At 45.9% G+C, this 14,999-nt stretch overlaps 1 protein-coding gene across 1 annotated transcript in view; it reads left to right on the forward strand.

The window, feature by feature from the left end:
* The window catches only part of LOC143787874 (P-selectin-like), a 692,067-nt gene that overhangs the window by 419,005 nt on the left and 258,063 nt on the right, over nucleotides 1-14,999 (forward strand). The window lies entirely within an intron of this gene.

The raw sequence follows: 14,999 nt of genomic DNA on the forward strand, positions 1-14,999 counted from the left end.
CCACCACATTACCACAGATAATCCTGCCCCCATCACATCACCACACATAATCCCATCCCCCACCACATTGCCACACATAATACCGTCTACCCACCACATTACCACACATAATCCCACCCCCCACCACATTACCACAAATAATCCCCCCCACATTACCACACGAGGCTCCGTCCCCACACATTACCACACGAGCCTCCATCCCCACACGTTACCACACGAGGCTCCGTCCCCACACATTACCACATGAGGCTCCGTCCCCACACATTACCACATGAGGCTCCGTCCCCACACATTACCACATGAGGTTCTGTCCCCCCACATTACCACACAAGGCTCCGTCCCCACACATTACCACACGAGGCTCCATCCTCACACATTACCACATGAGGCTCCGTCCCCACACATTATCACACGAGGCTCCGTCATCACACATTACCACATGAGGCTCCGTCCCCACACATTACCACAGGAGGCTCCGTCCCCACACATTACCACACGTTAATTTACCACCTGCGTAAGCGCTATTGAATGTTGTCAATATTTACTTTAGTTTAATCACCAGCAGCGTTAATTAGAGAGCAATGAGCGTGCCGAGCGTTAGCTGGCTGGAAACAGCTAGTTATACTATATGAGGGCGTTGCATTATATTCTCTGGGGGGTTACGGTACATTATACTCAGGGGGCTACAATATATTCTGTGGGATGGCTGCATTATACTCTGGAGTGGCATCATGATACTATATGTGGGCTGCATTATACTGTATCGAGGACTATGGGGAATACATTATACTATATGAAGAACTATGGGGTGCATTATACTATGGGAAGTGAATTGTACTACATGGATGACAATGGCGGTGCTTTATACTATATGGAGCACTATGAGGAGTGTATTATACTATTTGGAGGACTGTGGCAGTACATTATACTATATGGAGGACTGAGGAGTGTATTATACTATATGGAGGACTGAGGAGTGTATTATACTATATGGAGGACTGAGGAGTGTATTATACTATATGGAGGAATGAGGAGTGTATTATACTATATGGAAGACTGAAGAGTGTATTATACTATATGGAGGACTGTGGTGAACATTATAATATATGGAGGACTATGAGGTGTATTATACTAAACAAGCAAAATGCTGCCTATTCATCATGTGATTGGATTGTTTATGTTGGAACAGAAATCCTTGTTCTCAGCAGCACATCACCAGTGTAAACTGTAGATGTGATGCTGATAACATGATACTGTATGGGGACAGATTGATCTAATTGTGATTGTTCTGTCCTCATCATTCTTTCTCAGTTGGTGTAAAGAGGCCGATCACACTCGTTTAGTGGCCTGAGATCAGTGCATGTAAATACAACAGAAATGCTTCGCATGGAGATGAGGCAAGGATGATGACAGTTGTAGTTAGCACCCAACTCCTGGGAATAACACTACTGCTTTTCCCAGCCGCCAAAGCATTTCATTCTGGTATGTGTAATGATTTTTAGGGTTGATGTCAGCTGCGTAATGTCAGCTACTATCAATCCCTGGTGTAAGTAATGGAGAGGTGTCTATCAGACACCCCCACTACTAGCCCAGACCTGGCGAGACCCAGCGACTCTGAAGAGTGGTGACGGTAGTAACAATATCGCACTACACAGTCGCTGAGCTCAGCGCAAGACCCAGAATATCAGTGAAGAGCGGTGACGTTACTGATGTCACCGCTCTTCAGAGTCACCGGATCTCGTGCTGCGCAGCGGAACCAAAAGTGGCTGTAGGCAAAGTTTATGGAGCATCAGAATGAGGTTCCACAGTCTTTGGTTGTCTCATCCCTTCATTATCTACGAGATACAATTATGTAGGTAAAGTAGCGGCTTTTCTTGGTACTGCAACTAAAAGCAACAAATAGGACTGAGCTGTAATGCTGGATACAGCTGTGATTATATGTTATATAGTCGTGTTACACTCCCCTCACTTCTTGTAACCTACAAGTGTACAAAGATATTATACAGTCACCATGTGACAAGTGGGCCTGTGTAACTTCAAATGTCAGGGCTGAATTTTAGTCCCAGTCCGGCCCTGCAGGGGCTAATCGGCCATGTGGAAAACCCTGCTTTCAGCTGTGCTCAGTTAGCCACTCCTCTCTCCTATAAAAGCTAGGCCTTCTGGCCAGATCCTTGTCTGAGATAGCACTTGCTAGATAGACCTTGGAGAGTAAAGAGCCGGTGTCTGGAGAGCTGGAGGAGTTTATTGTGGTTTGTACGCTTGGAAATTCCTCATCCTTACCTGCCTTATTTTCTTCCCCCACCCTTCACACCCTGGTGACTACCTCTGTTATTTGTGAGAGTATATTTGTGTGAGTGGAATATTCTTTTACCCCTATCTTTGCTCCCCTGTCTCTCGGGTTGGTGTACTGTGGTACTCAGTAATACCTTTCTTCCCCAGGTGGGGGAAGGGGACAGACACAGGGCTGCAGTTAGGAGACAGGGCAAGGGCAGAGGCCTAGGCATCCTCGTCATCTGAGGTATCCCAGGGAACAGGGTGAGTAAGGGTGCCCCCTAGTGCTAGGGCCAGGAAAGGTGCCCCTGGTCCCTGTTTACTCGCCAGTCCTATCGTGACATTAACTCAGACCGGAAGCCTTTTCTGATCCATGATGGATCCTATCACAGCGCTGGCAGGGCAGTTGCAGCAGCTTAGTTTGGAGGTGGCGGATTTACGCATGGTGTTTTTACAGCACTCTGTTACATCTGGTGTGGGGATCTCGCCCTCCAGGCAAACCATTGTGGAGTCCAAGGTCACGCTGTCAGACACGTCCTCTGGTGGGAGGGACAAGTTTGTAGTGTTCTGTGAGGCTTGTAAATATTTTGTGTGCTGCGTCCGGTATCCTCTGGTACAGAGGAGCAATGGGTGGGGATTGTTATCTCGCTCCTACAGGGGGGCCCGCAAGCATGGGCATTTTCTCTCCCATCTGACTCAGAGTCACTCCAGACAGTAGAGGGCTTCCTTCAGGCTTTGGGCTTGGTGTATAATGACCCTGATCGTGTCTCCTTGGCTGAGTCATCTCTACGCCAACTTCAGCAAGGAGACTGTCTGGCAGAGGAATACTGCTCCGAGTTACGGCGGTGGGCCACTAACACTAGGTGGAATGACCCGGCTCTCCGTAGTCAGTTCTGTGAGAGTAGGGGATGCGTTAGGTCTCTATGAGACTCCTGACTCCCTTGAGGTGGCCATGTCTCTGATAATCCGAGTTGACCGCCATCTTCGCCAGAGATATAGGGGGACACCTCTGGGGGCAGGAGGTCCAAGTTTTAGCGTGACCAGTACTGATTCCACTGTGGAACCCATGCAAGTGGGTGCGGCATCCCAACCTAGCAAACTTGCATTATTCCGGCGTAAGGGGGGAATGTGTTTCTGTTGAGGCAAGAAGGGTAATTTTGTGAGCACATGTCCTACCCATCACTTGTTTAAACAACCGCCGGAAAACTAGAGGGCTCGGGTTGCGGGGAGGTTGACACTCGGGTGTACTCATAACCTCTGTGGGAAAGACTCATTTTTTGCTTCCAGCTATTTAATACGTGGGTGAAAATAAGGTGGACGTTTCCACCTTCTTGGACAGCGGGGCGGGATTTAATTTGGTCGACGCTAAGTTTGTTCAGGACCAAGGCCTTGTCTCACATACCTTGTCCAGACCGATACCCATTATAGCTATCGATTCCGGCCCTCTAAAACAGGGGAACTTCACGCAGGTGGTCCGTGACTTACGGCTACAGGTGGGGGCCATACATTCTGAGGTGTTAAACTGCTATGTGCTTGAGGGCCTGCCCTTACCAGTGATGCTGGGACTTCCTTGGCTTGCTCTGCACAATCCGGTAATTGATTGGCAGACACAGGAAGTGGTAAAGTGGAGTACATACTGTAAAGGACACTGTTTAAGTACCCAGTTGGCTAGGGTGGATACCCAGTCAGACTTCGAGGATGTGTTTTCTGAACAGGGGAGCCAAGAGCTTCCCTCTCATCATTTTTGTGATTGTGCCATCAATATGGATCCTGGTGCCAAGCTGCGCAAGAGCAGACTCTATAGCATCTCAGGTCCAGAAAGGCAGGCCATGAAGGACTATATTACGGAAAGTCTGGCTAAGGGTCATATCCGACCATCCTCTTCTCCCCTTGCTGCGGGGTTCTTTTTCGTCAAGAAGAAGGATGGCGGGTTATGTCCTTGCCTGGACTTCCGGGAACTTAATGCAATCACTGTCCATGATCTGTATCCGCTACCTCTTATCCCTGACCTTTTTAACGCCTGGAGCTTTTTTTCGTGTTTTCATTTTTCGCTCCCCTTATTTCCAGAGCCATAAGTTTTTTATTTTTCTGTCAATATGGCCATGTGAGGGCTTATTTTTTTTGCAGGACGAGTTGTACTTTTGGACGAATTCATTGATTTTACCATGTCATGTAACAGAAAACGGGAAAAAAAATTCTAAGTGCGATGAAATTGCAAAGAAGTGCAATACCACACTTGTTTTTTGTTTAGGTTTTTTGCTAGGTAAATGCTAAAACTGACATGCCATTATGATTCTCCAGGTCATTACGAGTTCATAGACACCAAACATGTCTAGGTTCTTTTTTTATCTAAGTGGTGAAACAAAATTCCAAAATTTGCTAAAAAAAATTGTGCCATTTTCCGATACTCATAGCGTCTCCATTTTTCGTGATCTGGGGTTGGGTAAGGGCTTATTTTTTGCGTGCCGAGCTGATATTTTTAATTATACCACTTTTGTGCAGGTAAGTTTTTTTTATCGCCCGTTATTGCATTTTAATCCAATGTCGCGGCAACCAAAAAAAGTAACTTTGGGGTTTTGACTTTTTTCTCACTACGCTGTTTAGCGATCAGGTTAGGCTAGTTTCACATTTGCGTTTAAAAACACAGCGTTTAAAACGCAAATGCAGGTGGTGAAAAAAACGCATGTAAACGCGTGCAAACGCTGCGTTTTTTAGACGCATGCGTTTTCTCATGCGGTAAAAAAACCACGCCGTTTTGACGCGTTTACATGCATTTTTTCCTGCGTTTGCGTTTTTGAAACGCATGCTGAGAAGTGTGTGACAGCTGCCAATCATCAAAATCATCTAGAAAACCCACTATAAATAGAAATAGCTAGGGTTGGGGTTAGGGTTAGGGTTAGGGGTAGGGTTAGGGATAGGGTTAGGATCCCTAGGGTTAGGGTTAGGGGTAGGGTTTGGATCCCTTTATCACCTTGATGGTGGGGGGTGGCTTATCAGTGTGTATTCTTGTTTTTTTCTATTGAAACACATGCGTTTAAAACGCAACCAAACGCATGTGCTTAAAAACGCATGCGTTTACATAGACAGCAATACGTTTTTTTGCCGCAAAAAACGCCTCTAGAAATTACTACATGTTGCATTTCTGCAACCAAACGCATGCATAGAAAAGACACATGCGTCGTCAAACGCGGCAAAACGCATACAAAAAAACGCATGCGTTTTTAATGTTAAATATAGGAAAAAACGCATGCGTTTTTTTGCGCTAAAACGCAGCGGCAAAAAACGCAAATGTGAAACCAGCCTTAATCATTTTTTTTATTGATAGATCGGGCGATTCTGAATGCGGTGATACCAAATGTGTAGGTTTGATTTTTTTTATTATTATTTTATTTTGATTGGGGCAAAAAGGGGGTGATTTGAACTTTTTTTTTTTTTTTATATATATTTTTAAACACATGTTTTATATTTTTTTGGCATGCTTCAATAGCCTCCATACACGATCGCCTCTGCTACATAGAGGTGAAGCACAGATCACCTCTATGTAGCAGAAATGCAGCATTGCTTTGAGCGCCGACCAAGGGGTGGCGCTCACAGCAATCTGCCATCAACAACCATAGAGGTCTCAAGGAGACCTCAAGTTATTATGGCAATGCACCGCTGACCCCCGATCATATGACGAGCGCTTGTGGCCGGCGGCGCTTGTTAAATGCCGCTATCAGAGTTTGACAGCGGCATTTAACTAGTTAATGGGCGCGGGTGGTTAGAGATTCCGCTCGCACCCATTGCGGCCACATGTCAGCTGTTGATAACAGCTGACATGTTGCGGCTTTGAGGTGGGCTCACCGCCGGAGCCCACCTCAAAGCGGGGGAGTCTGCCAGCTGATGTACTATCCCGTCAGCTGGCAGAAAGGGGTTATTCAAATTGTTGGGGCAAAATGGTTCTCTAAGATGGACCTCAGGGGGGCGTACAACCTCATCCGCTTTAAGGAGGGGGATGAGTGGAAGACTGCGTTCAATGCGCCAGAAGGACACTACGAGAACCTGATGATGCCTTTTGGGTTGTCGAATGTGCCCCAAGTCTTCCAGCACTTTATTAATGACATCTTTAGTCACCTAGTAGGCAGATTTGTTGTTATCTACCTGGATGACATTCTTGTTTGTTCACCTGCCAATGAGTCACACCAGCGACTTGTCAGACAAGTCCTACACATATTACGTGACAATAAATTGTATGTCAATCCTGAGAAGTGTATGTTCTCGGTTGAGAAGATCTTTTTCCTTGGATATGTATTATCTGCCACCGGTTTTCGCATGGTTCCTGCGGTATTGGAGTGAGATCATCCTGAGGATTTGAAGGCCTTACAAAGGTTTTTGGGTTTCACCAATTACTACCGTAAATTCATAAAAAAAACTTTTCGGTAGTAGCCAAACCGCTCATTGATATGACTAAAAAGGGGATGGACTTCTCTAAGTCGTCCAGTCCTGCCAGGGAGGCATTTGACACATTGAAAAGGTGTTTTGCTTCTGCAACGATTCTTATTCAGCCTGATGACACTCAGCCTTTCATTGTGGAGGTGGATGCATCCGAGGTGGGAGTGGGGGCTGTATTGTTGCAGGTTGCGTCTCCTGGTATATGGCAACCATGCTCATACTTTTCTAAAAAAACTTTTACCAGCTGAGAGAAACTATGATATTGGTAAAAAGGGAACTCTTAGCTATCAAATGGGCACTTGAGGAGTGGCATCAATTTTTGGATGGAGCCATTCACCCAATGATGGTGATCACTGACCATAAGAATCTGGCTTACTTGGAGTCAGCAAAACGTCTTACACCTCGTCAGGCAAGATGGGCATTATTCTTTACCAGATTTAACTTCTTTGTTACTTTTAGGCCAGGGTGCAAGAATGCTAAGGCAGATGCTTTATCCCATTGCTTTCCTGGGGAAGGCGATAAGTGCAAACCGGTACCTATTTTACAAAAAGGGGTAGTGATGGCGTCTATATGCTCCAGTCTTGAAAGAGAGTTTGTACGAAAAAAAGGTTGCACTCTATCGTACCAAAACACGTCAAATATGAAATACATGAAATATGAATAGCAAAATGGCTTTTTGAACATTAGGAAAAAAACTAGTTTGGATGTGCCAGTCGTTTTTTCTGTCATTTCTATGTTAGCTTACTGACTGAGCACTCCTCCCTTCACATCTGGTTTTTAATTACATCTAATCACACTTGGTTCCGGCCAACCCATATGTAGGCTATGCTGAGAGAGGTGTCCATATTCACCCAAGCATACAGACATTAGCCTTTGGTAAGTGTTCACATTTGGACAGGGAGGTCAGGTACCCATCAGTTTAATGAGACCACCTTGACAATGGTTGATGGGCTCACACTATTTGGCCAAATTCTGTGCTAAGCGTCTCAAAAAAAAATGTTTTCCTAATGTTCAAAAAGCCATTTTGCTATTCATATTTCATGTATTTCATATTTGACGTGTTTTGGCATGATAGAGTGCAACCTTTTTTTTGTATATTATATATGGAGGTAGCTGCTCCTTGTATGCACCTATTCACACTAGTTTGGATGTGCCAGTCGTTTTTCTGTCATTTTTTTTCTGTCATTTGAAAGAGAGTTTGTTGACGCACAGGGGGACACCCCTGCTACCTGTCCTCTTGGTAAACTGTTTGTACCAGTCAATCTCTGTTTTAGAATCCTCAGTGAATATCATGATATGGTGCTGGCTGGACATCCGGGGAATAGGGCCACTGCAGATCTACTTACTCTGCGTTTTTGGTCGCCAGGTGCTTATATGGATGTTCAGGAGTATGTGGCCGCCTGCAATATCTGTGCGCGTTCTAAGACCTCATGTACTCGGCCGTCAGGGTCTCTCCTACCATTGGAGATTCCCAGCAGACCTTGGATTTATTTGTCAGTCGATTTTATTACGAATCTACCTGTTTCTGCAGGGAACACTGTAATCCTGGTGGTGGTGGACAGGTTCAGTAAAATGTCTCATTTTATAGCTTTGCCAGCTTTGCCTAATGCCAAAACTTTGGCGCAAATCTTTGTCAGGGAAATAATAAGACTGCATAGGATTCCTACAGATATTGTTTTGGAGAGGGGGGTGCCGTTTATCTCCAAATTCTGGAGGGCATTTTTCACCCGTCTGGGGATCCATTTTTCTTTTTCTTCAGCTTTTAACCCGCAGTCTAACGGGCAGACTGAACTTGTTAATCAGAATTTAGATACATATCTTAGATGTTTTGTGTCTGAGAATCAGGAGGACTGGGTGACCTACTTACTGTTGGCTGAATTTGCAGTTAATAATCGCTGTCAGGAATAAACCGGTAAGTCCCTGTTTTTCATATTTTGCATATGAGTTCCATCCGTAGTTTAGTTCATTCAATGGTGATCGCCCTTCTGGTTTACCAGAGGAGGAACGGTTCTCTTCTTCTATTTCTACTATATGGCAGCAGGGGATGATTATAATTTGCAAAAGATGAGTTCCAAATATAAGAGTGTGGCTGATCAGAGATGTTTGGTGGGTCCGGATCTGTGTGTTGGTGACTTGGTATGGCTGTCCTCAAGGAACATTAAGCTAAAGGTTCCATCCTGGAAATTGGGTCCCAGGTTTATTGGTCCTTATAAGATCTTAGCCGTCGTCAATCCAGTAGCATTCCGCCTTGCTCTGCCACCTACTTTTAAAATTCATAATGTTTTTCACCATTCACTTCTCAAGAAGTACGTGGCATCTGCAGTACCTTCACCTCTGCCACCTTCTCCTGTCGTTGTCAATGGTAATCTGGAGTTCCAGCTAGCAAAGGTCTTAGACTCTCGTCTTGTTCGTCGGTCACTTCAATACATGGTACATTGGAAGGGGTACGGTCCTGAGGAGAGGATTTGGGTTCCAGCTTCTGATGTCCAAGCGACCAGACTGGTTCAGGCCTTTCATGTAGCCCACCCAGATAAACCAGGCCCTGAGGTTCCGGAGGTCCCTCATAGAAGGGGGGGATACTGTCAGAGTTACCGCAACAGAGCAGTACCAGAAGACGCAGCATCTGATGGCTCCTGCTTCTCCGCTGAGAAGAAGCACTTCTCCGGTGTATTAAATGGGCTTGTTTTCTTTCAGCAGGACAGGGGTTAATCAGCCATATGGAATTCCCTGCTTTCATCTGTGCTTGGTTAGCCACTCCTCTCTCCTATAAAAGCTAGGCCTTTTGGCCAGATCCTTGTCTGAGTTAGCACTTGCTAGATAGACCTTGGAGAGTGAAGAGCTGGTGTCTGGAGAGCTGGAGGAGTTTATTGTGGGACTGTTGCTTGGTTTGTACTCTTGGAAATTCCTCATTCTTACCTGACTTATTTTCTTCCCCGTCCTACACACCCTGGTGAATACCTCTGTTATTTGTGTGAGTGGAATTTTCTTTTACCCTTGTCCTTGTTCCCCTGTCTGTCGGGTTGGTGTACTGGGTTACACAGTAGCGCCTCTCTTCCCCAGGTGGGGGAAGGGAACAGATGCAGTGCTGCAGTTAGGAGACAGGGCAAGGGCAGAGGCCCCGGCATCTTTGCCGTCTGAGGTATCCCAGGGAACAGTAAGAGTTAGGGTGCCCCCTAGTGCTAGGGCCAGGAAAGGTGCCCCTGGTCCCTGTTTACTCGCCAGTCCTATCGTGACAACCTCTCACCGATCTAACTCAAAAAGGGGCTGATAACAAGAATTGGTCAGCCTCAGCTGTAGTGGTGTTTTTGTCATTAAAAAATCTTTCATGTCCACTCTGATTCTGATTCAACTGGATCCGTCTGAACCCTCTATCATTGAGGTGGATGCCTCGGAAGTGGATATGTGGGCAGTGTTGTCTCAGGGGCCCGTCACTTTGACCAACTTGAGACCCTGTGCCTTTTTCTCTAAGAAACTTTCCTCTGCAGAAGGGAACCATGATGGTAATCGTGAACTTCTGGCCTTCAAACTGGCATTTGAGGAATGGAGGCATTATTTGGAGGCGGAGGTTCATCCTATTACCATGATTACTGACCACAAAAACATGGCTTACATTGAGTCTGCTAAGAGGTTGACACCAAGACAGGCTAGGTGGTCACTTTTCTGTTATCGGTTTCAGTTCTCGATCACTTTTCGGCCATGGTCCAAAAATATTAAAGCGGATGCCTTGTCCCGTAGTCTGGATCCAGAGTCTTCCCCCGAACCTCCTTCCTCCATTCTTCAACTGGGGTGGTAGTGGCTGATATTTTGTCCGGTTTGGAGAAGATGATAAGGGAATCTCAGTCATAGGCTCTCCCGTCCAAACCTGTGAATAAGTTGTTTGTAACCGTTCAGTTGCGCCTCAGGGTCCTCCGGGAATTCAACGACTCTGCCCTTAGTTGGCATCTTGGGATTTCTGCTACCCGTAGTGCTGTCGCCAGGGTATTTTGGTGGTCTTTGCCTTCCTCAGATGTTGGGAGGTTTGTGTCTGCCTGTGAGGTTTGCGTCCATGCTAAAATTTCTCATAATCGGCCAGCCGGGGAATTGGTGCCTCTACAAATTCCTGAAAGGCCATGGACTCATCTTTCCATGGACTTTATCACGAATCTTCCTCCTTCTAAGGGTAATACTGTCATTTGGGTGGTGGTGGTGGACAGGTTTAGTAAACAAGCACATTTTGTACCTTTGATGGCCTTGCCCTCTGCAGAAACATTGTCCAGATTGTTTGTGGAGCATGTGGTGCGATTGCATGGGGTACCCTTGAATGTGGTGACTGATAGGGGGGTACAGTTCGTGTCTAGGTTTTGGAGGGCATGTTGTAGAAGGTTGGGTGTTACTCTGTCCTTTTTGTCCACTTATCATCCAGAGACCAATGGTCAGACTGTGCGGACTAATCAGTCCCTGGAGCAAATATTACGGTGCCTGTCCACCGCTAGACAGGATGATTGGTGTGCTGCCTTGCCTTTGACCGAGTTTGTGTTTAACAACGGTATTAATCAATCTACAGACACATCTTCCTTCTGCAATTACGGGGTCCATCCACACTTTGGGGAATTCTCCTACTTGGACTCTGGGTGCCCTGGGGCAGATGGGGCAGTCCAGCTCTTAGGGAGATTGTAGGGGGAGGTCCAAAGGAATATTGAGGTTGCTCAGAGGAAATTTTATTTTTTGCAGATAAAAGATGGGTTGTGGGGCCTGTGTTCCAAGTAGGTGATAAAGTTTGGTTGTCCACTAGGAACATTAAACTCAGAGTTCCTTCGGCCAAAATTGGGCCTTAGTTTATTGGCCCCTATGAGATCAAGGAAGTGGTGAACCCTGTGGCATTTTGTTTACATCTCCCGCCATCTTTTTGGATTCCCAATGTTTTCCACAAGGCCCTTTTGAAACCGTTCGGGTCTGTGGAAGAAGGTTCATTGTCTGCTCCACCACTGGTCTCAGTGGATGGCCAAACTGAGTATGAGGTGGAATGCATCGTGGATTCCCGGATGGTCCATCATGCACTCCAGTATCTTGTGCATTGGAAGGGGTACGGCCTGGAGGACCGGTCTTGGGTTCCTGCCCGATTGGTTCATTGGTGTGGTGGCCAGTAGCATCCAACACTATGGCTAGGGGCTGCGCTGGTGCTTTTGCACCCTTCTCCTTCCTTTGCTGTGCAGTTGGGTCGGCGTGACCACCACCTCTTCCTCTGATCTGCCAACATCACTCTGAGAGCCTTGACTCCATGTGGGTTCTAGGACCTCATCATCCCCTATCTTGTCATTGCACCTCTCCAGTCTGTTCTTAACTCTCCTGCCCTACTAATCCATTTCTGTCCTTGCTATTTCTCAGCCTCTCTCATCTGCATATCCCTTCATAGTGTCCCAATTCTACAACATATCCACTTCAAGCTACTAATACTGACCTACAAAGCCATTTTCATGCTGGGTGAAGAAGGAGTAAGTGCACAACAACAAGTAGAGGGAGGGGTGTTGTGGATTCTGTTGGTGGGCTCCCTCTGGTGGTTACTGCTGGTACTGGGTGACTTTGGTGGGTTGCGGCCTTTGGTTTCCACCTGTCCATCAGAGGCTGGGTGTTTCCTATTTTACCTGGCCTTTCTGTCATTTCCCTTGCCGGCTATCAATGTGTTCAGATGTGCTCTGTTTGGTTCCTGCCTATCTGCTCCCAGATCTTTCAGGATAAGCTAAGTGCTGATTTTCAGTTGTTTGGTTTTTGGTCCAGCTTGCTTAGAATGTCTCTATGCTAGCTGGTTGCTCTAGTGGACTGAGGTTCTCCCCATGTGCCATGAGTTGGCACATGGGTTCTTGTAATCTCAGGATGGTTTTTTTGATTAGGGTTTTTTGCTGACCGCTCAGTCCCCTTTTGTATCATTCTGCTTTCTAGTTTTCAGCGGGCCTCTATTTGCTAAAGCTATATACATTATCTCTATGTGTGTGCCTTCCTCTCATTTCACCGTCAATACATGTGGGGGGCAACTATACCTTTGGGGTTAATTCCTCTGGAGGCAAGTGAGGTCTTGTTTTCTCTGTAGTACTAGTTAGCTCTTAGGCTGGTGCGTGGCGTCTAGAACCAACGTAGGAACGCTCCCTGGCTATCTCTAGTTGCGTTTGTCAGGCGTAGGGCAGCGGTCAGCCCAGGTTCCATCACCCTAGAGCTCATCCGATATTTGTTATACTTTGCTTGTCCTGTGCTATCCCTAGCCATTGGGGATTCATGACAGTATAGCCGGCCCACAAAGTGTTAATTGTTTGGGCTGAAGCAGGAGGAAAAGAAGTGTTCAAGGAAAATTTATTTTTTTTTTTTCCTTCAGAGTTTTGCTGCCTAGCCCTTAACTGCTGTCTAGCTGCTTCTTACCTCCTCTTAACCCTTGAATGGCTCTGATCTTAGCTGTTTATCATGGATGTCCAGAGTTTGGCTTCCAGCCTGAGTAATCTCGCGGCAAAGGTTCAAAACATACAGGATTTCGTTGTTCACACTCCCATGTCTGAACCTAGAATCCCTATTCCAGAGTTTTTTTCTGGAGATAGATCTACCTTCCTGAATTTCAGGAACAATTGTAAATTGTTTCTCTCTTTGAAAACTCACTCCTCTGGAGACCCTGCTCAACAGGTCAAGATTGTTATATCGTTCCTACGGGGCGACCCTCAGAATTGGGCATTTGCATTGGCACCAGGGGATCCTGCGTTGCTCAGTGTGGATGTGTTTTTTCTGGCATTGGGATTGCTCTATGAGGAACCTAACCTAGAGATTCAGGCTGAAAAGGCTTTATTAGCCCTCTCTCAGGGGCATGATGAAGCGGAAATATATTGTCAGAAATTTCGGAAATGGTCGGTGCTTACTCAGTGGAATGAGTGCGCCCTGGCTGCAAACTTCAGAAATGGTCTTTCTGAGGCCATTAAGGATGTTATGGTGGGGTTCCCTGCGCCTACAGGTCTGAATGAGTCTATGGCTATGGCCATTCAGATTGATCGGCGTTTACGGGAGCGCAAACCCGTGCACCAGTTGGCGGTGTCTTCTGAACAGGCACCTGAGACTATGCAATGTGATAGAATTCAGTCCAGAAGTGAACGGCAAAATTATAGGCGGAAATATGGTTTGTGTTTTTATTGTGGTGATTCATCTCATGTTATATCAGCATGCTCTAAATGCACAAAAAGGGTTGATAAATCTTTTGCCATTGATACTCTGCAGTCTAAGTTCATTTTGTCTGTGACTCTGATTTTTTCACTGTCTTCCATTTCCGTCGATGCCTATGTGGATTCAGGCGCTGCCCTGAGTCTTATGGATTGGTCATTTGCTAAACGCTGCGGTTTTAGTCTAGAGCCTCTGGAAGTTCCTATTCCTCTGAAGGGAATTGATTCTACACCATTGGCTATGAATAAACCGCAGTATTGGACACAAGTGACCATGCGCATGACTCCCGTTCATCAGGAGGTGATTCGCTTCCTTGTACTGTATAATTTACATGATGTACTAGTGCTTGGTCTGCCATGGTTACAAACTCATAATCCTGTCTTAGACTGGAAAACAATGTCTGTGCTAAGCTGGGGATGTCAGGGGGTTCATGATGATGCACCTCCGATTTCTATCGCTTCATCGACTCCTTCGGAGATCCCTGCGTTTTTGTCAGATTATAAGGATGTTTTTGAGGAGCCTAAGCTCAATTCGCTCCCTCCTCATAGAGAGTGTGACTGTGCTATAGAATTGATTCCTGGCAGTAAGTTCCCTAAGGGTCGTTTATTTAATCTGTCACTGCCAGAACATACTGCTATGCGGAATTATATTAAGGAGTCCTTGGAAAAGGGACATATTCGTCCATCTTCGTCCCCTCTGGGCGCAGGTTTTTTTTTCGTGGCAAAAAAAGATGGTTCCCTGAGGCCTTGTATAGATTATCGCCTTCTGAATAAGATTACAGTCAAATACCAGTATCCATTGCCATTATTTACTGATTTGTTTGCTCGCATTAAGGGGGCTAGGTGGTTCACTAAAATAGATCTTCGTGGTGCGTATAATCTGGTGCGGATAAAACAGGGTGATGAGTGGAAAAGCGCATTTAATACGCCTGAGGGCCATTTTGAGTATTTGGTAATGCCTTTTGGACTCTCCAATGCTCCGTCAGTCTTTCAGTCCTTTATGCACAATATTTTCCGTGAATATCTGGATAAGTTTATGATTGTGTATTTGGATGATATTTTGGTGTTTTCTGATGACTGGGAGTCTCATGTTCTACAGGTCAAGAAGGTGTTTCAGGTTTTGCGGGCCAA

Source organism: Ranitomeya variabilis, chromosome 8 (genome assembly GCF_051348905.1).
Source record: "Ranitomeya variabilis isolate aRanVar5 chromosome 8, aRanVar5.hap1, whole genome shotgun sequence".
Classification (NCBI taxonomy): Eukaryota; Metazoa; Chordata; class Amphibia; order Anura; family Dendrobatidae; genus Ranitomeya; species Ranitomeya variabilis.